At 43.7% G+C, this 21252-nt stretch overlaps 1 long non-coding RNA gene across 2 annotated transcripts in view; it reads left to right on the top strand.

The window, feature by feature from the left end:
• Positions 1–21252, top strand: part of LOC144784653 (uncharacterized) — a 102256-nt gene that overhangs the window by 13798 nt on the left and 67206 nt on the right. For both annotated transcript variants that reach the window (XR_013601692.1, XR_013601691.1), the window contains exons 2-3: positions 3645–3685; positions 10753–10817. This is a non-coding gene — a long non-coding RNA (uncharacterized LOC144784653). The remainder of the gene's footprint in view (positions 1–3644; positions 3686–10752; positions 10818–21252) is intronic.

The following is a 21252-nucleotide window of genomic DNA, read 5'->3' as shown; positions in this document are numbered from 1 at the left end:
TTATCCCTATTCCTGAGGTTATACCTCTTTTGAGGAGACCTTCCTCGGGACTGAGAACGCTTCTCATTAGAAGTTTGTTTAGTAATTTCCCACTTCTTTTTAGGAGTAGTGAGTGTTTTTAATAAAGACCTTTTCAGGATTTTCTGTTAGTTGGGGCTTTACTGGTTTCCCACCCAAACTATCTCTTCCTAGTTCTTCATAGGATTTTTCAATTATTCTTTCCAGTTCATATGGTTGCTCAGTTATATCAATCTCTCTTATTTTTCGGCGGATCGCCACGGATGCTGCCTCACCTTTAATATTAGCTAATATTACAGCTGAGACCTGTTTAACATCTTTCAGTAATTTCATACCCAGATTAAAGCGGGCTCTGCCCCTTATTCATTTTGAATCTGTTTTAGGACGTCTGGTATCACCGCCATAGACGGAACACCATGTGTTTTTGTGTATATCGCAGCAAAGACTGTACCCCAAGTGTCGCAGTCCTCCAGGTTTGGTGCGATCCCCATTGGTAAACAGATTGTTAAAATCCTGTGTTTCTCATGAGGTGTACTGTCAGGAAATACTGCCTTGATTTGAGTAATTTTTGGAGCTATCCAGAATGGAATTTGTTCCCTTTTTGTGGGCAATTTACCAATGACTGATTGTATAGTCTGTGGTGTAATTTTATTTGTGTTCCCCTGGTGAGGGGTTTGTTGTGGAATCCTTATAGGAGGTTGGACTGTTAGAGTCCGCATAACATATTGAACCAATTGTCTATGTATTTTAATTAGTTGTTTTAGTTGAACTAATAGTTCTTCACTTGACATTTCTTCAATGTCAGGATGAGGTGTATAGCTGGCTAGTACCAGCCATTTTGCACGTGGTCTACCTAATGGATCGAGCCTGGTAATGTGATTTTGATGTTGTAGGGCGCCTTTAAACCAGAGCTGATGCTCTTGGTAAGTTCGTGAAATTTCAATGTCCTCGAAAGGAACGTATTCCGTTGGCTGAAACGCATGCGATACTGCATTTGCTTCAGGGAAGACTATCCATGAATAGAATACATCTGTCTGCCGATATTCTAGTGTGCCTCTATGACAAAAATTACCCTACCACCTCTAGGTGATAGGCCATTCGTTATTAGCTTTATAGCAATGGTTTTCCTTAGGTTTTCCGGGATGATTATAGCATCTGCATCGGTTTCTTGGAAACCTGTAATGTTTAAACCCGGTTGGGCTGCAGCCCCACCGTTCTCGCTTTGTCATTTTGTTGACTGAAAGTTTGCAGAGCAAGTTTCAAGGAAACACAGATAAGGTGCACAATATTTTGGAACGCTATCCTTAAACGTTGAATCGAACCAAAAACTAATACATAGGATTTTCGTCCTACTCAGTAATGGCGGATATTTTATCCAGACGTCTATTGGAGTATTTTACGGGAAAAAGAGGTCTCTGTGAAAAGCACGACTGAGTTACTCTAGTGTTTAGCGTTAAATTAGTGCCTTACCAAACGTTGGGCGCCATGTAGCGTAGTTCCTATATTCCCAATAAGTTCTGCGTATTGGAATAATATATCCTATAGATTTGACATAGGACTTATGTCTACTAGGTCTCTATCGAATATATTAGACTTAATTGTGAGTGCCAGCTAGCTTAGGTCACTAGAAACTTTCTCGAATAAACAAGAAGGGATTCGTTTCTGACAATCGCATAAATATGACAACTTTGTTTCCCAAAGAATAAAACTGATCTTCAGAGTTGTGGAAACAATAGATAGATATTTCACTCAGTCAATCGTGCATGCTTTGTTTAATCTGAGGTGCAGAGAAATAGAGAGACGGGCGTTTTCAATAAAAGCCTTTATTGAACAGTCTTCTTTCTCATGCAAGTAAAGTGAACTGCTACAATCGTAATACTGGTTGCAAAGTATAATGCGTACAGTAAGAAGAGTATTATAAAATAATAGTGTAAAAGCATTGTATGGTTCCTTGACCATAGATAAATACATACATAAATACCAAAGGCTAAAAGTATTCAACTGGTGCTTCTAAAATATGTCTACCCCAATGTACCTAACCTAAGTCTAGTACGAGGGAAGAAGTAAGATAGCTGTAGCATAGGTTTAGTTTGTCTTTGCCAAGAATCTAACCAAGATTTCTCTTAGCGTCTACTCAGCTCCGTACCTTGGTTTCAGAATGTCGGAGGTCTGATATCTCTGTCTCGGGGCTCGATTTCCCAACACCCCGTGAGGGGAGCTTGGAAACACTGGAGCTGGATTCTCAGCGAGAGAAAGGACTGCTTCTCTGTCAGTGCGGCAGCTGGAGGGTCGGCTTCCTTCGGCACTTGCTGTAGCGAGCTGCGTCGGGCAAGTAGATAGTCGAGCTGCTCCGAACCAATGTGTGTTTGCTAGGGCAAGTGTAGGCAGATTTATACGTTGAAGGTGCCTTGTTTGGCGTAAAGTCAGACATAATAACGTCACCTAAGAACCCAAGGGAATGGTAGTTCTTTGAAAACGCCATGATTTCTAGGACAAATCAATATTCAAGTAAGGGGATGTCCCTGACTGCTGAAGCCGAGTTTTCCAAGAAATCGTTGTGGCTTTTTGGGACTAGTGGAAGTAGCAATGCCTGTATTTGGACTGGATGGGGTATGTCTAAATATGGGCAGGATTTCTATGCCTATATAAGGGCAATGTGAATTGTACCTATATAAGGGCATGAATCGGTAAATTACACTTGGATCCTAAAATGCTCCACAAACCTTTCCAGCGTGTCTTATTTTCACAGCCTGGTCACTCAATGCGTTTCGGAGGGAGTACGAGTGCACGTAAATCACCCAAGTTTATACATGATCATGTGACACCTTGTCATAATGAACCGTGAAATCAGACTCCTTGTGCAATACATCGTAATGAAGCTGGAATGCAATTCGTTCTATAATACATTCAGATGCTGCGCGTTGTGCTTTTTTAAATCCAATGTGCAACAAAAATAAATTTCTAGCATCAACATTTGGTATTAAACATTTGGTAGTAAATTGTGCTTCATAATAAATAACATAACGTTTATGTCACGCGTATTCTAGCTGTATGCCAAGAAAAGAACTTTCAGCCGTACACCGCATAATTATCAAAAAGCCCCAGTGGGCTTAACCACAGTCTAAATATAGTGCTATCTGTCCTAAAATGCATTTAAATACGGCGCGCACTGCTGATCTAAATAATATATGCAATTAATTAATTTTCTTAGCACCAATCTTTAGGTCAGATAGTGTCGCTTGGTATGCACATAAGGTTTTTCGCACACAACAATCAAATCGCTCCTGTGGGCTTAACCACATTTAAACACAATAACTGAGCTGGATCTGCAATCTATCAAACAGTACATTTGAAGGTGAAACTAAATACTTTTCTTTTGCGATGTAAACCATCAACAGAAAATGCCCTGCATATTTTTCTCATTTGAGACATTCAGCAGGCTTACAGCCCCAGTGGGTAGATTTGTCAGTCTCTGTGAACAGGTCCAGCCACGTCAGTCTTTAATAATAAGGCATACCAGTCTAACCCTGGTGGATATAGACCACATTAAAAAAAGTGTGCGCTTAACTCACTCATAACTCCATTTTAACTGCTTAAACAGCCTTGCATTCCACTCTCCTTTCTAGATTCAACAAGGACCTGTGAGAAGAAAGTGAGAAAGAGAAAGGTGAGAAGATTGTTCAAAATGCTATTTACATACACTACTTACAATTAAAATTTGCGAAGCGGTACCAGCAAGCAATAAAAACTATAATACAATCATTCTCAATCAGAGTAACTCAGAACAGTTATGTACATTCTACGTTCTCTGCAGATGTCGGCCTATGTTATCCCAAGTGTATTGATAAAGCCTCATCACAGTTGTGTCCCTCGGGTTGCATTGTGTGGAACTTAATTATCAAACGTGATTCTAGTCTTATCAGTTCCTGAGTCCTATCTCCCCCTCCTTCCCTTATGTGGATATTGTCTTGGACAGTGGTTCTCAAACTTTTGACTCCTGAGGACCCCCAATGAATCTCTGCTGGAAGCCGGGGACCGCCAAGCAATTTGTACAATTTAAATTTCTTTTTAAAAATGTCTTTTGAAGCAGAGGCAATTTCAAGAGGGAGACAGCCTGAATTGGGTCTATTGGCATGGACATGTATGCATACAGCAGCGTTTTATTTAGTGGTACAAGTCTCCTGCTCTCAGCCATAGCAGCACCTCTACATTCTCATTCCAGAGCCTTGGAGTGGTTACCCTTCCTTACAGCAACAGGTTGAATGATTGTGAATTATTAGCATTTTTACCTATTCAAAGTTTAAGAAGGTCTAAAATATTATACAATTATGAAGCATTTTATAATAAAGACATGCCCCAAAGAGCAACAAATATTGTGAAAATTCTAACAAGATAGTGCACAAAGCGATGAGTCCAGTGTACAGAGCAAATTCCAGGTCTATATTAGGAGTTCATCATGGAAATGGAAGAGATGGCAGGAAGGTATCTTCACAGGAGGCATATTGTTTCAGCTAGATCATGGAACAATGCTATGCCAATTACCATGAACCACTGTTAGACATAACCTTTAGTCACAGACAGCAGAACAACATTTTGCCACCAAGGGGTGAGCAGTGCAGTTAAGGCATATTTCAGAGAGGCCTTGCGTGGCACCTGATATGACCCTCTCCTGTTAGGATGCCCACTGCCCTGTCCCTTGCCAACAACAAACTGCAAAGGCTAGACAGAATAAGAGCTTGATAATTCTGAATATGAAAGCTTGACTGCACACATAATTCACCCAAGGGCTTGTGGAAAGTGAGCAATCAGACAGCAGCTCGAAAATCCTACTGCTGATCCTGGCTGCATCTATTTTTACCTGCCTGCGAAGTAACTGTAACCTATACAAATGTGCCTTTCAAAGCTTTAGTGCTTTTATTGTATTGCCTGTATTTTCATTATTGTGTCTGTGACTGCTGTTGTCTGTCTTCCCCCGCTGCCTGTACGTGGTCTGTGCCCCTTTTTCTTCCCTCTGTACCCCTCGCTGCCCCGTGTCTCTGCCCGGTTTTCTCTTCTGTACCCCTCGCTGCCCCGTGTCTCTGCTCGGTTTTCCCTTCTGTTCTTAGCTGCCCCTATATTTCTGTATTCTGCCTCTGTGCCACTCGTTTTTTGTGCCCGTCTACCCTCTGTGCCACTCGTTTTATGCCCCTTTTGCCTTCTGTTCCTCTCGCTTTTCCCTCGTTTATTGTGCCTTTCTGCCCTCTGTTCCACTCATTTTGGTGCCTTTCTGTCCTCCCTTCCACTCGTTTTACCCTCATTTTTAGGTCTCGTCCTTTACCATTGCGAAGCAATGGGAAATGGGGGAGAATTATAGTGCTTGATCGGCTAGTGAAACCACTGGCGTTTCTTCACAGTGCATGTGAGGTCACGTGGCCACAAAGCGGGTCACGTGACCACACAAGCACGAGCATCTCCCTAATCCGCCTGCCCCCACCAGGCTCGCATTCCCGCCCCCTCACCAGGCCGCACATCTGCCTGCCACACTTCTCCTCCCCTCGCACGCATTCCGCTGCCCCTCCTTTCTCCCCCCGCCAGAAGCCTCGCAAAATCACCCCTCCTGCTCTACCTCCAAATAACGCCTCTCAGTCGTCTTCAGCGTCTTCTCTCTTGCTTCCCTCCCTCTTCCACCCTATCCCATTGCCAGGGCTCCCGCAGTCTTTTTTGTCTCCTCTCTCTCGCTGAATGTCCCCTCTCCCTCTTCTTGCCTTCTTGCCTTGTTTTTTACGCTCTCCTCCTCTCCTGTCGGACCATGCCTCCCTCCTCTCCTTCCGTACCGCAACCTCTCGTCCTTTTCAGCCCCACTCCTCCACTCTGTTTTCCTAAACCTTCCCTGCTCAGCTTTCTTCTCTCTTTCTTCCCGTCTCCGCTTCCCCCACCAGCTTCTCCTGTTCAAAAACAAGCTCGGCACACACAACTCAGCTGCCCCGGACTGGCGCGAAGTAACGCACAGCATTGCTTCAAGTTACTTCCTTCTCAAACTCCCGTGGGCATGTTGGCAGCCAGGCCGTGTCTCACATTTCTCCCCCTGCTTTCACTTTTTTTTTTTCGCTCTCCTCCTCTCCTGTTGGACCATACCTCCCTCCTCTCCTTCCGTACCGCAACCTCTCGTCCTTTTCAGCCCCACTCCTCCACTCTTTTTTCCTAAACCCTCCCTGCTCAGTTTTCTTCTCTCTTTATCCCCTTCTCTGCTTCCCCCACCAGCTTCACCTGTTCGTAAGCAAGCTCGGCACACACAACTCAGCTGCACCGGACTGGAGCGAAGTAACGCACAGCATTGCTTCAAGTTACTTCCTTTTCAAACTCCCGTGGGCATGATGCAAAAGTGCGCAAAGCCACCCAAGCAACCCTTAGCAATAAAACCTACACTGTCTCAGAGTGCTTTGAAGTGGCCATCAGGCACCACAACAGCACTATATACAACGAACAATATTGGCCATTATCTCTGTCCAACGCTCCCATCATTTTCACTATGTCATTAAGATGCTACTGTACTGTTTTCACTCATGTTGTTATTTTAATACTCTTCGCATGTCTAATTTGATTAAAGATGGGCGCATCATCTCTGAAGTCATTTGCACAATTTGTTTTGCAAACTGCATTTCGTGAATGGGCCGTCTGCACTCCAGCCATCTGGTCTCTCCTTCCCTCCCTCCTTCATGCACTCCTTTTTCAACGAGTGCATGAGGTCTCGTGAACGCGCTTCAATTCGCCTGAGCTGCCTGCCTCCACATCAAAGCCATCTGTTGCTTTGCGCTCGGCCTCAGGCCGGCATTTCTCCTCCCCTAATTATTCACTGCATGGCCGGCCGGCCGGCACATCAAAGGCTGCTGCTCCCCATGCGTCTCGTCAGCCCCCCATTAAACAGCACAAGCGTCAATCCTGGTTTCCTCTATGCAGCGCTTCTTCCCCTCAACATGCCATGTTGACCAGACCACCAAAACCTTTCACCACTGCCTCCTCTCCTTATTTATTTGGGAGTGATGCCACAAATTATATTTTTAGGGCTCGTCCTTTCCTATTAAGCGCAAACTCGACCAACGTAATTGGAGTGCTTTACTTGTCCTAAAATGCCGTGTTGTCTGTCCCTCGAGCTTGCAGTTTTTTTTCTCCGGGTATCCTCCCTTGTTATAGTAGTGTAGCCACGTGTCTCTTCTTTAAGCAACTTCCGGGCCCAGGCTTTACCCCCGTCCCCATGACATGCTGGAATTCAACATGGTGCCACTTACTGGTTCAACTTTATTTATTTTCTCCCCATTTTCCCCCGTTTGTACTCATCTTTTTTGCGATTCCCACTGTCCATTCCAGTTTATCCCTTCTTCTCTGTTCGTCTCAGTCTTTCTTCCTTTCTGCCTTATCAAGCATGCATCCTGGTTCCCTAACAACCATCAACGGGAGACTCCGTCTTTTTATACTCTTCTCTCTCCGCCGTGGGCTTGGTCTCTCGTCTCTCTGTCCCTCCTTTCATCCTATGCTCTGTCCCCTCATAGTCTTCCTCTGTCCGTGGCGGGCTCGATCTCTCCTCTCCCTGTTTCCTCCCTTCATCACATCCGTTATCTTCTCATACTCTTCCTCTCTCCATAGCGCCCTCTGTCTCTCAGCTTCCTATCCTTCCTTTCATCACATGCTCAACCATCAACGGGAGACTCCGTCTTTTTATACTCTTCTCTCTCCGACATGGGCTTGGTCTCTCGTCTCCCTGTCCCTCCTTTCATCCTATACTCTGTCCCCTCATAGTCTTCCTCTGTCCGTGGCGGGCTCGATCTCTCCTCTCCCTGTTTCCTCCCTTCATCACATGCGCTATCTTCTCGTACTCTTCCTCTCTCCAAAGCGCACTCTGTCTGTCAGCTTCCAATCCCTCCTTTCATCACATGCTCTGTCTCCTCGTACTCTTCCTCTCTCCGTCATGGGATCTGTCTCCTCTCTCCCTGTCTCCTCCTTTCATCACATGCTCTATCTTCTCATACTCTTCCTCTGTCCATAGCGCCCTCTGTCTCTCGTCCCTCATGTTCACGAGCTGTCTGTCGTGTCGCTCTCTGTCCATCCACTCCTCGCAGGATCTGTAATGCCTGGCTGTATAGCGCCTAGATAGCTCGAGCTATATTAGTGGCTCTCCACACCTACACACATTGTAGAAGGGTGAAGTGCGGGGGGTCTGCGGCTCAGTGATGAGCCTAATGCATGTAGCAGACTGCGGGAGGGGTGGGTCACGTGACCGGCAGATAGGGGTTCCAGTGTGTAATTCTGCAAGGTGCTACAGAGCCAGTCCTCATCAGATGTCCAGACTGACTGCTGCGAACCGTCAGTAGGCTGGTGGGGCTTTTGGTATTGTAAATAACAATGCCTTTTCATTTTTGTAAAGTAAACATTGATCAGCGTGAAGGGAACTATCATAGCAATTTATTTTTTGTTGCATTCTATGGGGGATTACAGGAAGTATAGAATCTTTTTGCATTTTTCTACCCGTTCACAACTTATTTTTTTCTTTGGGTTTCCGATTTTCATTAGGATGATTGTGATATATTTGGAGCAGATTACTAACTGCTTTTTGGTGTATTTAATTGTGTACTACAGATCAAAATTGTAATATGCATGCATCCATACTATCATTTCATCTGACAACACAAGACAACAAGGATGTATACGGTTTATGGGAAGTGTGATGGTATGACTTTGTATGATAAGCTATAAAATACATTCTGCCATACATTAAAAGGGTATTAAAAGTCACCTCTGAGTTTCATGCTCTTATAAAGGAACTTGGCCTTCCGTATCGCTCATATGCACAGAATATGCCTGAAACAAATGTCTGTATAAAAATTATAAATTATGGACAATACTAATTAGATTTTAGGTAGCTTTTTCAACACACTTCTGCTGTTTCTATGCCTTGTAAGAAAGTTACTACCAAAACCAGTTTAATGGTACTAAACTCACTGACCTCAGAAGGATGAAAGGCTAAATTGGCCTTACCAGGATTCAAAAGTGTAAACTGCTTGCTATCTACAAGTCATGAATGGACATCTAGGGACACACAAGCATACGTTTCATTTTTGCACACCATAATTTCACAAGTTTTTTTGTCCCTATGGTCCAAAGTTGAAAATGCATTGAAAATGCAATAGGTCTCGCTTTTGATTAAGTTAAAGCGATTTGCTTTGCTAATGGTATTGTATAGCAAAGCAAATGGCTTTAACTTAATTAAAGGCGAGACCTATTGCATTTTCAATGCTTGTTTGTGCCTTTCTGCCTTCTGTTCCACTCGTTTTCCCTAGTTTTTTATGCCCTTCTGCTCTCTGTTCCACTCGTTTTTTTCTGCCCTCTGTTCCACTCGTTTTTCCTTGTTTTTGTGCCCCTTTTGCCTTCTGTTCCACTCGTTTCCCCAGCTGCTGTGCCCCCTGCGACCCCGCCCCCTGACTGCCCACTCCCCATTCGCTGCCCCCGCCTCCCGATTGTATTGTTGTGGTCTTGCCGCCCTTGCGCCAACATTCACAGCTCTTGTGTGCTGTGAGGACGCATGGGCGTTTTATTTTTCACTACAACGACAGGCACTCTAGTCCTGCGGACCCCCTGGGAATGTCTCACGGACCCCTGGGGGTTCGCGGACCACAGTTTGGAACACGCTGGTCTAGGACACAATATGAGACCAAGCTGTTGTTTCTTTTATGGTGTGTGGTAAAGTGCCTGGCTACAGGGTACTGTCTGTCGTTGTTTTTTATTGCCCTTAGGTGTTCCAATACACGTTTCTTAGCCGGATGTATGGTGCTTCCTATGTAATATATGTTGCATGGGCATTTCTGGGCACAAACTACATATTCAGTGTTGCATGAAAAGTGTTTCTGTATCCTAAATGGTTTACAATGTGAGAAGAGTTTCACCTCTTTGACATTGCTGCTGTATTTGCACCTGCCGCAGACGTATAACCCTTAGACTGTGTTTCTTCTAGTGTTGGGGGGAATGAGTGTGTTACACACAATGTCTTTAAGAGATTTGGCCTTGCGATAGGTAGTCTGAGGGTAGTCCTCAATCTCTGGTGTCAGGTCTTTGTCTGTTTTAAGGACATCCCAGAATTTTTTAAGGGCTTGTTTCACTTCCAAGGACTGTTTATTAAACCCTGTTATGAAACTGACTTTTTCTGTACTTTTAGTGTCTCTTATTGGCACTGGTTTCTCCAACAATAGCTCTTTTCTGTCTCGTCTGTCTACTTCGACCAGAGCATTATCTATGCAGCTCTTTTCTGTCTACTTCGACCAGAGCATTATCTATGCATGTTTTGTGTACCCCCTTTCTCGAAATCTCTCAACCATGAAGTCTTTTTCGATATCAAAGTCTTCCTGTGTACTAAAATTCCTTTTTGCCCGTAAGAGTTCACCCAATGGGATGCTCTTAACCAGACTCTCAGGATGACAACTATGTGCGTGCAATAGACTGTTACCCCCAGTTTCTTTCCTGTACAAAATTATGGTCAATGTGGTGTTTTTGACATTAATTTTCAAGTCCAGAAATTCGAATGTCTCTCTATCAATGTGGCTAGTGAAGGAAAGGTTAAACGTGTTAATGTTCAGTGTATTAACAAACTCTTTGGCATCTTGTTCACTCCGTTCCCATATGCAAAAAAAATCTTTTTTGTAACGTACCCAAGTTCTTATGTTGGTTTTAAATTGGTCCAGGGGTCTGACTACTTGTTCCTCCCACCAGCCCAGGTACAACCCTGCAAAACTGGGGACGAAGCAAGTACCCATTGCGGTTCCAAGGGTTTGACGGTAAGTGACACCATCAAACACAAAGAAATTCTGGGTAAGACATGTTTGTATCATTTCCAGAAGCATTTCTGCATGAAATAGAAAGGAAACTGATCTGGTCCTCAAAAAATATCTGCATGCCCTGATGCCCATTTCATGCGGGATACTCGTGTATAAGCTGTTGACATCAAGTGTCATCAGCAAACAGCCTGGGTTCAAATCAATTTGATCAATTATCCGTAAAAAGTAACCCAAATCTTTTAGGTAAGCGGGTAGAGTCTGTACCAATGGTTGTAGATACAAATCAACATACCTAGAGGTCTTCCTGGGGGATATGTCAGATTTGTATGTAATTTTGGAAGAAGTGAAAGGGCTGGTATTTTGGGATGTTTGCATTTCAAAAAGTTAAATTTTTTTACTTCTAACAAACCCCCATCTTTCCACACCCCCCAACTGTTCCTGGTGTTTGTGGTTGGCTGCTTCATACTGTTGCCTAGTGCTCTTTTCGTATTTACTCAGGTCATTCAATTGTGAGAGCCCTTCAGTTAAATTCATTTCTTTAGAGAGCACCACAATGTTCCCCCCTTTGTCTGACTTTTTTTATAACAATTTGATTGTCATTTTTAGGCTAAGTATAGCTGACATCTGGGTTGTAGATAAATTGGTCCTTCCATATCTGTTCTTTTTGGATATTGTGTCAACTTCTTTGATGACCCCCTTCTCGAACACATAAATCGCTTCATTCGCAATTTGGGGCAAAAAAATGGATTTTGGCTTAAAGCCACTGTCATGGTTGAGGTCTTATCGTACATTTTCATTGATAAGATTCAAGATGGGATCATCAATAGTATTGGGATCACCCCCTAAGTCATGGAGCAAATGCAACATCTCAGTATCACATATCTGTATGGTGCTAGGTTGGTTTGGAGGGTCTGTCTCTTTTTCTTTTACTCTAGTGGCAAACCATTTCTTTAATCTAAGCTTACGAGTGAACTGGAATAAATCAATCCTACTCTGCGTGTAGTCAAAGTTAGCTGTTGTGGGGCAGAAAGAGAGACCATATGACAGTACCTCAACTTCGGCCTCGCTGAGCTTCCGCTTTGAGAAGTTGACAACAGTCATGGTGTTCTTCATTTTCTTTTCTGTTGTCCCCTTGTCCTTGTTCCCACAGGGCTCGATATCTCCTCTCTGATGGAGGCGTTTGGTCTTCCTTCTACTCTGCCGCCTCTTCCACGTCATCGTTGTCCCCCTGCGCCTGGTTTGCTCTGTGTAGCCAACCAGCCTTGGGCTACCAGTGAGAATTCCTTTAAAATTTTCTCTTTTGGGCTTAGATGGTTGGCACTTGGCTCTTGGCCCACTTCAGCATTTGTTTGCACTTCACTGGCCTGGTGTTCACTTGTTGATGCTTCGCTCCTTCTGAAATGTAAATCTTCCACTGGGGCTCTTGCGGTGCTGTGCTCCTTTGCAGATGTTGTGGCTTTTGTGCGTAGGTGGTCATACTTTTTTGCGAAATTTAGGATTTGTCCCCTTTCGTAGTCAATAAAGTCTTGCACAAATTTCCTTTGTTTTTTCTCTGATGTCTTTTTTATTTTTTTCCAATCTCATGTCCATCTTGGCCATATCCGCTTCAAATTCCTCCTTCTCACATGTGGCTTGCAGTTTTTCAGTGAGCTCTTCGGTTTCCTCTGCTATTTTTTCACAGTCTTTTTTTGGCATATTTGACCAAGAGCTGTAGCATTATCATGGAACATTGGTGGTTGTTGTTAGCCCACTCCTCCACTATATCTGGATCTGGTTCACTAAATGTGGGTGTGGTGTAAATTCTCAGGCCCCTTGGGATGCGACCTGCTTCCACATATTTATGTAAAGTGGTTGCTTCCCGCCATTTATTTTGTTCCATTTTTAAAAGCTTCCACAGTCTGTCCCACATTTCTTTTTTGTCCAGTGTACCCTCACTACTGCCGAGTATCCCCGCTCTGTTATAATCCTGTCCTGAGTTTGTGTTAGTAAACATTTTGTTTGCCGCCTCGCTTCGTTTCAAATTTCTCGACGAGGCCATCTTTGTGAAAGATTTTCTTAAAGCGCTAATGCCTCCCGCACACCCTGGCGGAGACAGCGGTAACCGATACTTCTCGGTCTTCCCCCGTTCCACTCGCCCCTTTATCCAGGTCAGTGAAGGAAAAGCGTAGCTCACTCGCCAATCGACGTGTCGAACCGCAGTCCCGCTGGCAATCCTCAGACCGTTGGAGCTTCTCAATTTCCGGTGATCTTGGTGAAGGCTTTCCCCATTCAAAGTTCGCTTGTTGACAAAGGGCGGGCAGGGGGTTTCTCACAAGTAAATCCCACCTTAGTTGCTGCGCAGAAACCCCAGCCACTTGGGGTGGCGGATACTCGGATGGGGTCGCGAACCCCAAATATCCAAAACTAATCGTTAATGCAGTTTGAAGAAAAACGATGTCCGAGCCACTTAATCCTTTTCAGCGTGTTTTATTTTCACAGCCTGGTCACTCGACGCGTTTCGGAGGGAGACCTCCTTGGTCACGAGTAAGAGTGCACGTAAATCACCCAAGTTTATACATGATCATGTGACACCTTGTCATAATGAACAGTGAAAACAGACTCCTTGTGCAATACATCGTAATGGAGCTAGAATGCACTTCGTTCTGTAATACATTTAGATGCTGCGCGTTGTGCTCTTTTAAATCCAATGTGCAACGAAAATACATTTCTAGCATCAACATTTGGTTTTAAACATATGGTATTAAACTGTGCTTCATAATAAATAAAAACGTTTGTCACGCGTATTCTGGCTGTATGCCAAGAAAAACATTCGGCTGTACACCGCATGATTATCAAAAAGCGCCAGTGGGCTAAACCACAGTCTAAATATAGTGCGGTCTGTCCTAAAATGCATTTAAATACGGCACGCAGTGCTGATCTAAATAATATATGCAATTAATAAATTTTCTTAGCACCAATCTTTAGTTCAGATAGTGCCGCTTGGTATGCACATAAGGTTTTTCGCACACAACAATCAAATCGTCCCTGTGAGCTTAACCACATTTAAACACAATAATTGAACTGGGGTGCAATCTATCAAACAGTATATTTGAAGGTGAAACTAAATACTTTGCTTTCGCGATGTAAACCATCAACAGAAAATGCCTTGCATATTTTGCTCATTTAAGGCATTCAGCAGTCGTACAGCCCCAGTGGGCAGATACGTCAGTCTCTGTGAGAACAGGTCCAGCCAATTCAGTCTTCAGTGCCTACAAGACCCACAAATTAACGCTGATTCATTCGAGTCGCCCATTGGCGGGCTCGTATTTTTAAGTGGGAGGTGTGGCCTCTATGCACAAATGACTGTCGCGCCTCTGGAGAATGCAATGAGCACAAAACGCGTTGGGCGTGAATCGACAGGCATGCTGTAAACTGGATCTGCCCGCCGATCCGGCTTTTATCATGAAGGTCGCTGTAGTGGATGTCAGAGTGCGTCACCACAGGTAAGAACTATATATATATATATATATATATATATATATATATATATATATATATTACCTATTACCTATTACCTATTACCTACTGGCGATAGCCAGAAGGTATATATAGTTAGGACCTAGCTACCACAGGAAATCCGCAACATTCTTGGGAATAACTTTGGCGCCGGTTGAGGAATTTGCGTGTAATTTTCCAAAATTGTGGCCAGCTCCGCTGCGCTCCTTCCCTGAAAGTTTCGGGGGGATTCGTGAAGTGGGGGCTGAGAAAAAAGGGGGGTCCCAAAACATGTTTTCCCCATGTTAATTTCCATAGGACGTTCTGACAAGTCTACAGCCCGAACCGCTGAACGGAATTACACCAAACTTGGCAAAATTGTAGGGACTGGTACACAGAAGTGCCTTTGCTATATTTGGTGAAAATTGCTCCAGTTGTTTTTATGAAAATTACCTTTAAAAACACATATATATCTGGGCGGAGCCTAATCACACATCTCATCGTGAGATCTGATTGGCTGTCAGCACTTCATCCAAGAAGTGTTGGCAGCCATCTTGGGACCAATATACATAATAGCACCTCATTAAAAAGCATTGTAGTTGATAGAGGGTTTTAGGACTTTAGTTACATTATAAATCATTTGTTGATGGTACCATACTCATTTTAGGAATTGTGGTGTGTTCTAAGGTGATTTTACCATGTGAAAAAACCTTCTGCTCGGATATCATGAATCATGTTTGAAAGAAAACTATTATCTCATGCTTTTCCCACAGTGGTTTGGAAGGGGATCTATAAGCTAAACTGAAAGCATATTTTCTGTAAATTCACATTATCTTTCTCAGTCATGTGAGAATGAAGTCTGACATTCTCAGTAAAACATGTACATCCAACAAGGACAGAGACTGTCAGTTGATTCCTTTGTGTTCTACTGCAGCCTCCTAGAGTGTTCTAAAGAAAAACTAGAGCGCTAACAGTCTTACTTATGACAAAAGTATGGCACACCTGAAGCCATCTTGATTGGAATAAAGTGGTAACTCTTAAAACATTTAATTTAAAAAGGAACAAAATGAGGGGGTATATTTTGCCATAGAAAGTATGATTAGTGCTTCAGAAAGAAAAATTAGGGCACATTTTGAGTGACTTCTCAAATGCTCTTCAATTTCATTAAACAATTCTGACATGGAGTCTCCCAAGATGGCCACCAGAGACAAAAGAGCCCAAATGTAGCCCAAATATCACCCAGATGTAGCCCAAGTATAGCCCAATGACAGAATGTCCCAGAGTGTTTTAAAGAACAACTAGAGCGCTAACAGTCTTACTTATGACAAAAGTATGGCACACCAGAAGCCATCTTGATTGGAATGAAGTGGTAAGTCTGAAAACATTAATTTAAAAAGGAACAAAATGAGGGGGTTCATTTTGCCATAGAAAGTATGATTAGTGCTTCAGAAAGAAAAATTAGGGCACATTTTGAGTGACTTCTCAAATCCTCTTCTATTTCATTAAAAAAATTCTGACATGCAGACTGAAACATGCACTTTGAATACCAGCAGCAGACTTCCCTGGTGAGCAGTAGCTTTACTACAGTGATCTAATGAGCAACTAGAGTGCTAACATTCAGAATTTATGGCAAATGTGTGACACATCTGAATGCCTTCTTGATGGAACCAAAGTAAACAAGCATTGAAAATGCAAAAGATCTCGCCCTCGTTTAAGTTAAAGCCATTCTGTTTGTAATGAGGTGGCTTTTTAGCTTTGTTTTTATTAGTGTTTTTAAAACTTTCATGTAAATAACATGCATATATGTATGCATGCATTTATATTTGTATTTATATAGATATGCAGATTATATATGTTTATGTATATATATATATATATATGTGCGTGTAGAGAGAGGTAGAGATTAGTAGAGAGAGAGGTTGAGAGTAGTAGAGAGCAGTAGAGAGTGTGTAGCGGAGAGAGTGTGTAGCGGAGAGAGTGTGTAGCGGAGAGTGTGAGTAGCGGAGAGTGTGAGTAGCGGAGAGTGTGAGTAGCGGAGAGTGAGTATTAGAGAGTAGTGGAGTAGTAGAAAATGAGTAGTAGTGGGTGAGTAGTGGAGTAGTAGAAAATGAGTAGTAGTGGGTGAGTATTAGAGAGTAGTGGAGTAGTAGAGGGTGAGTAGTAGAGGGTGAGTAGTGGAGTAGTAGAGGGTGAGTAGTAGAGGGTGAGTAGTAGAGGGTGAGTATTAGAGAGTGAGTATTAGAGAGTAGTGGAGTAGTAGAGGGTGACTAGTAGAGAGTAGTGGAGTAGTAGAGGGTGAGTAGTAGAGGGTGAGTATTAGAGAGTAGTGGAGTAGTAGAGGGTGACTAGTAGAGGGTGAGTATTAGAGAGTAGTGGAGTAGTAGAGGGTGACTAGTAGAGGGTGAGTATTAGAGAGTAGTGGAGTAGTAGAGGGTGACTAGTAGAGGGTGAGTATTAGAGAGTAGTGGAGTAGTAGAGGGTGAGTAGTAGAGGGTGAGTATTAGATAGTAGTGGAGTAGTAGAGGGTGACTAGTAGAGGGTGAGTATTAGAGAGTAGTGGAGTAGTAGAGGGTGACTAGTAGAGGGTGAGTATTAGAGAGTAGTGGAGTAGTAGAGGGTGACTAGTAGAGGGTGAGTATTCGAGAGTAGTGGAGTAGTAGAGGGTGACTAGTAGAGGGTGAGTATTAGAGAGTAGTGGAGTAGTAGAGGGTGAGTAGTAGAGGGTGAGTATTAGAGAGTAGTGGAGAAGTAGAGAGTAGTGGAGAATATTCCAAAGTTTGGCACAGCACCACTTGCACAATAAGTCCAATCAAATCATATCACTTAGAGTCCTTATTGAAGCGCTGAATCTTGGTGTATATTCAAATGCTTTTATTTTCCTTAAGTTTATGTACCACAGCCAGCCGACGCGTTTCGTTCTGTACAACAGAACTTCTTCAGGGCGTTCTTATTTCCTCCAAGTTATGTCGGTATCCTGTTGTCATATAACTAGATATTTCTTCCAAATGTTAAACGAGACGCAAGTACATTCTTATTCAAAGAGACTAGGTATCAATTTTACCCACACAATTCGGGCAGACTTGAGTAATTTATAGCATCCTCAAAGTCAGTCTTGCAAAAATTCCAAAGTATAGGACATGATAATCCAAATCCAAATGTTTCTCATTTTCAATCGTTCGGAATATCGGCGTTTGGGCAGATATGACCCAGGGACCCCCAGTATGCAAGGGGAATTAGTCCCCCTCTGCAAACGCGCCAGTGGCCTGCGTTGCAGAGAGGTGTAAAAAGGGGCATAGCCTCATTACACCTCTGTGCAATGCAGCCCCCTGGCGCATACTGGAGGTTCCAGGTGGGCTAGTTGGCCCCCAGGGACCCCTAGTATGCAAGGGGAATTAGTTCCCCCCTCTTCAAACATGCACGGGGGCTGTGTTGCAGAGAGGTGTAAAAAAGGGTGTGGCCTCATTACACCTCTCTGCAATGCAGCCGCCTGGTGCATACTGGAGGCTCCTGGTGGGCTAGTTGGACCCCAGTATGCAAGGGGAATTAGTTCCCCCACTGCAAACGCGCCAGGGGGCTGCGTTGCAGAGAGATGTAACAAGGGGCATAGCTCATTACACCTCTGCAATGTAGCCCCCTGGCGCATACTGGAGGTTCCAGGTGGGCTAGTTGGCCCCCAGAGGCCCCCAGTATGCAAGGGGAATTAGTTCCCCCTCTTCAAACTTGCACGGGGGCTGCGTTGCAGAGAGGTGTAAAAAGGGGCATGGCTTGATTACACCTCTCTGCAATGCAGTCCCCTGACGCATACTAGAGATTCCTGGTGGGCTTTCAGGTCTTATATAGTTAGGAATTAGCATTAAAAAAAACTTTGAAATTCACTGAAAAAACCATAGGTTTCAGGCCTTATATAGTTGGGAATTAGCATTTAAAAAACCTTTAAAATTCACTCAAAAAACTATAAGTTTTAGGGGTGTTAGAGTTAGCTGGACATTTCACTCATACAAAACCATTGAAATTGCTCCTATATAGTTAGTTGTAATAACTATATTTCGCGCACCCGTGCTGATGATGTCACATATTACATCATTCATTACCTGGTTAGTGACATCACTGATGACATCTCAAATGACCTCATCCACGTGACAATCACATACACCTTTTCGTACACTAGTAAAATCTTTCATTCTGAGGACTCGAATGCAGTGTTTTAGCAAGCAGGAAGAAAGAAATAATCGTGAAGAATATAATGCAGAATGTTGCAATGCCACAGAAGACAAATGGTGAAATGAGGTGTGTGTAAGAAAGTGGCCGTATGTAATAAAGGGATACAGTTTGAAAATTATATAGAAAGTGTCTTTATTTAAGTGCCATAATTGGACCCACTGGTGCAAGAGCTAGGGCATCCAGCTGAAGCAAACTTGAACTGCTTCTGCTATATTCAAACGTAAGCTCCTGCATCCATGAATTCCATATTCCATATTACATGTTACAGTTCCATGTGACATAGACAATACTGATTAGACTTGAATGAAGAAAGAAAAAAAAAAAGGAAATTGCAAAATGTAATCATCAAACTTTTTAGGTACTCTGGTACTACTTTTATGTAACACAAAATTATCAACAGTAAAACAGCAATGTGTTTTACAGTAGATTCAATGTGGTGCGTGTCAGAATTGGTACTAGTTCTACCCACATTGGAACTATGAGGAGGAATAGAAACATTGCGCTTCTGAGAAGCACATTTAGTACCTTTCTAGTCAAACCATACATTGTCTTCAGCTGTTTAAAAAAATCATTCTTGTGTAGAGAGCTGAGGCATCGAGCTGAGGCAAACTCCAACCGCTTCTGCTGTATTCAAACCAAAGCTCCTGCATCAGTGAATTCCACATTACATGTCGTAGTTCTATGTGACATATACAATAGCTATTAGACATGAATGACTACATTGTACAATGAAAATAAAGGTAGGATACGATTACCACACTGTGCCAACCAGTTCCTAAACAGTCGTCTTTTTTTTTCATTTTTATCATCAGGTTGTGAGCAGAGGCTGAGTATGGGTAAGTTAGTGCGCTCTGTCTGCACCACTCATACGCATCATTGCAGGCTACGCACACGGTCTTTGTGTCTTCGCGGATTGAAAACTGTGGAGCTCAAGTCAATGCCACGTGGCTGTGGGCCTTTGCTGAACGCTCTCTGGCCAACACTGTAGACAGCAGTGTTCACATTTGAGATTGAGTCGGTATTGTAGATGACGCAGTCCTGTAGGAAAAGACATTGCTCCAGTGCGCTCCGTCCGCACCACGCATACGCATCATTGCAGGCTCTACATATGCTTTTTTGTTGCTTCGCTTATTGCAAACTGTGGAGGTCAAGTCAATGCCACATGGCTGTGGGCCCTTGGAGAACGCTCTCTCTGGCCTACACTGCAGACAGCAGTGTTCACATTTGAGATTGAGTCTGTACTGTAGATGACGCAGTCCTGTAGGAAAAGACATTGCTCCAGTGCACTCTGTCTGCACCACTCATACGCATCATTGCAGGCTCCGCAAATGCGTTTTTGTTGCTTCGCTTATTGCAAACTGTGGAGCTCAAGGCAATGCCACATGGCTGTGGGGCTTTGCTGACCGCTCTGTCTGGCCTACACTACAGACAGCAGTGTTCACAATTCAGAACGAGTCGCTATTGCAGATGATGCAGTGTTGATGGCAACAGATATTGCTCTTGGTACGGCCGGCCCGCAGGATGCATCATCGCTAGCTGTGCACATGCTGAATGCTTCTGATGAGGCTATGTGAGTGCACTAGAACTGATGGAGTGTTTGATATCTTTTTGTGTATTATTTCAGACCTATTGATTGTGTCTCAGTATACCACAAGTTGTGTTTCTTTTACAATAGATTTTTTTCTGTATTATTTCACATCTACTGTCCCTACCTTAGTGCGGTACAAAAGGGGGTGGTGATGGACGGAGCATCTGAACCAATCAAACACTCACACCCAGTCAAAAGATCTGGGTTTGATCCATCACCGTTCTTTAGCCCACTCTGCCACCCCAAATCAGACATGGCTATATGCAAATCAGTCTGACCCTGTGCCTCATGGGAACAGTCCAGCCCGAACTGCCAAGCCATGCCTTCCCTGGACTGGAAACAAGCTTCCGAGGACCGGTTTCTGGCATTACAGCCCGGCGTCCCAACAGCCCGGCGTCCCAACTGATTGAAAGTAGGAGACGCGCGCTGCGGGCAGAGCGAGTGGAGATCATTGCCGGTTATCTTTTTAAAGCTGTTTGTGCAATAATTGTTTTTTAATCACTGTCGCTTCCCCGGTCCACCGCTGCCTCGGCAGATTGCTGTGGAGGGAAGTTGTTGTTCTACCACACCGGAAGTGATTAGACTCCCGGTGTGCACCACACATCATTCAGACAGGCCCTTGGCCTATAAGGGGATGGCGAGTCAAGCGCGCCGAAGACGCGCCTAAGACAAGCCCGTCTGAGCCCGTCCGCGCCAGTACGTCGCCTCTCGCCAGGGACGCTGGTCGCGTGGAAGGTGATAGATATACCTATTCCAGGGACACACTTTTAGGCCTTAACCACTCATCTGCGCAATGCCGTAAGACATTCCCCCGGTATAGAAGGTGCTCTTTTAAATGCACCTGTGGATATATGCTTCCTAAACTTACCGCACCCCCCTTATTGGCTAGTACTAATCCACAACAACGACTGTTGATTGCCCAACTCAACACTAGATCACTGGCCAAACATCACATGGAAGTCCATGACTTAGTTGAGGAACATTCCTTAGACATCTTGTTTCTTACAGAAACCTGGCTTCAAGATGATATGAATACTATTATCAATTTGGCCACTCCAATAGGATACTCCGCCTACATTCTCAACAGGCAATCCAGAGGTGGAGGCATTGCGGTTATACTGAAATCTCAATACCTATGCCAATTTACTGAAA

The sequence above is a fragment of the Lissotriton helveticus genome, chromosome 10 (assembly GCF_964261635.1).
Source record: "Lissotriton helveticus chromosome 10, aLisHel1.1, whole genome shotgun sequence".
Classification (NCBI taxonomy): domain Eukaryota; kingdom Metazoa; phylum Chordata; class Amphibia; order Caudata; family Salamandridae; genus Lissotriton; species Lissotriton helveticus.
This window is presented reverse-complemented; position numbering and strand designations above follow the sequence as displayed.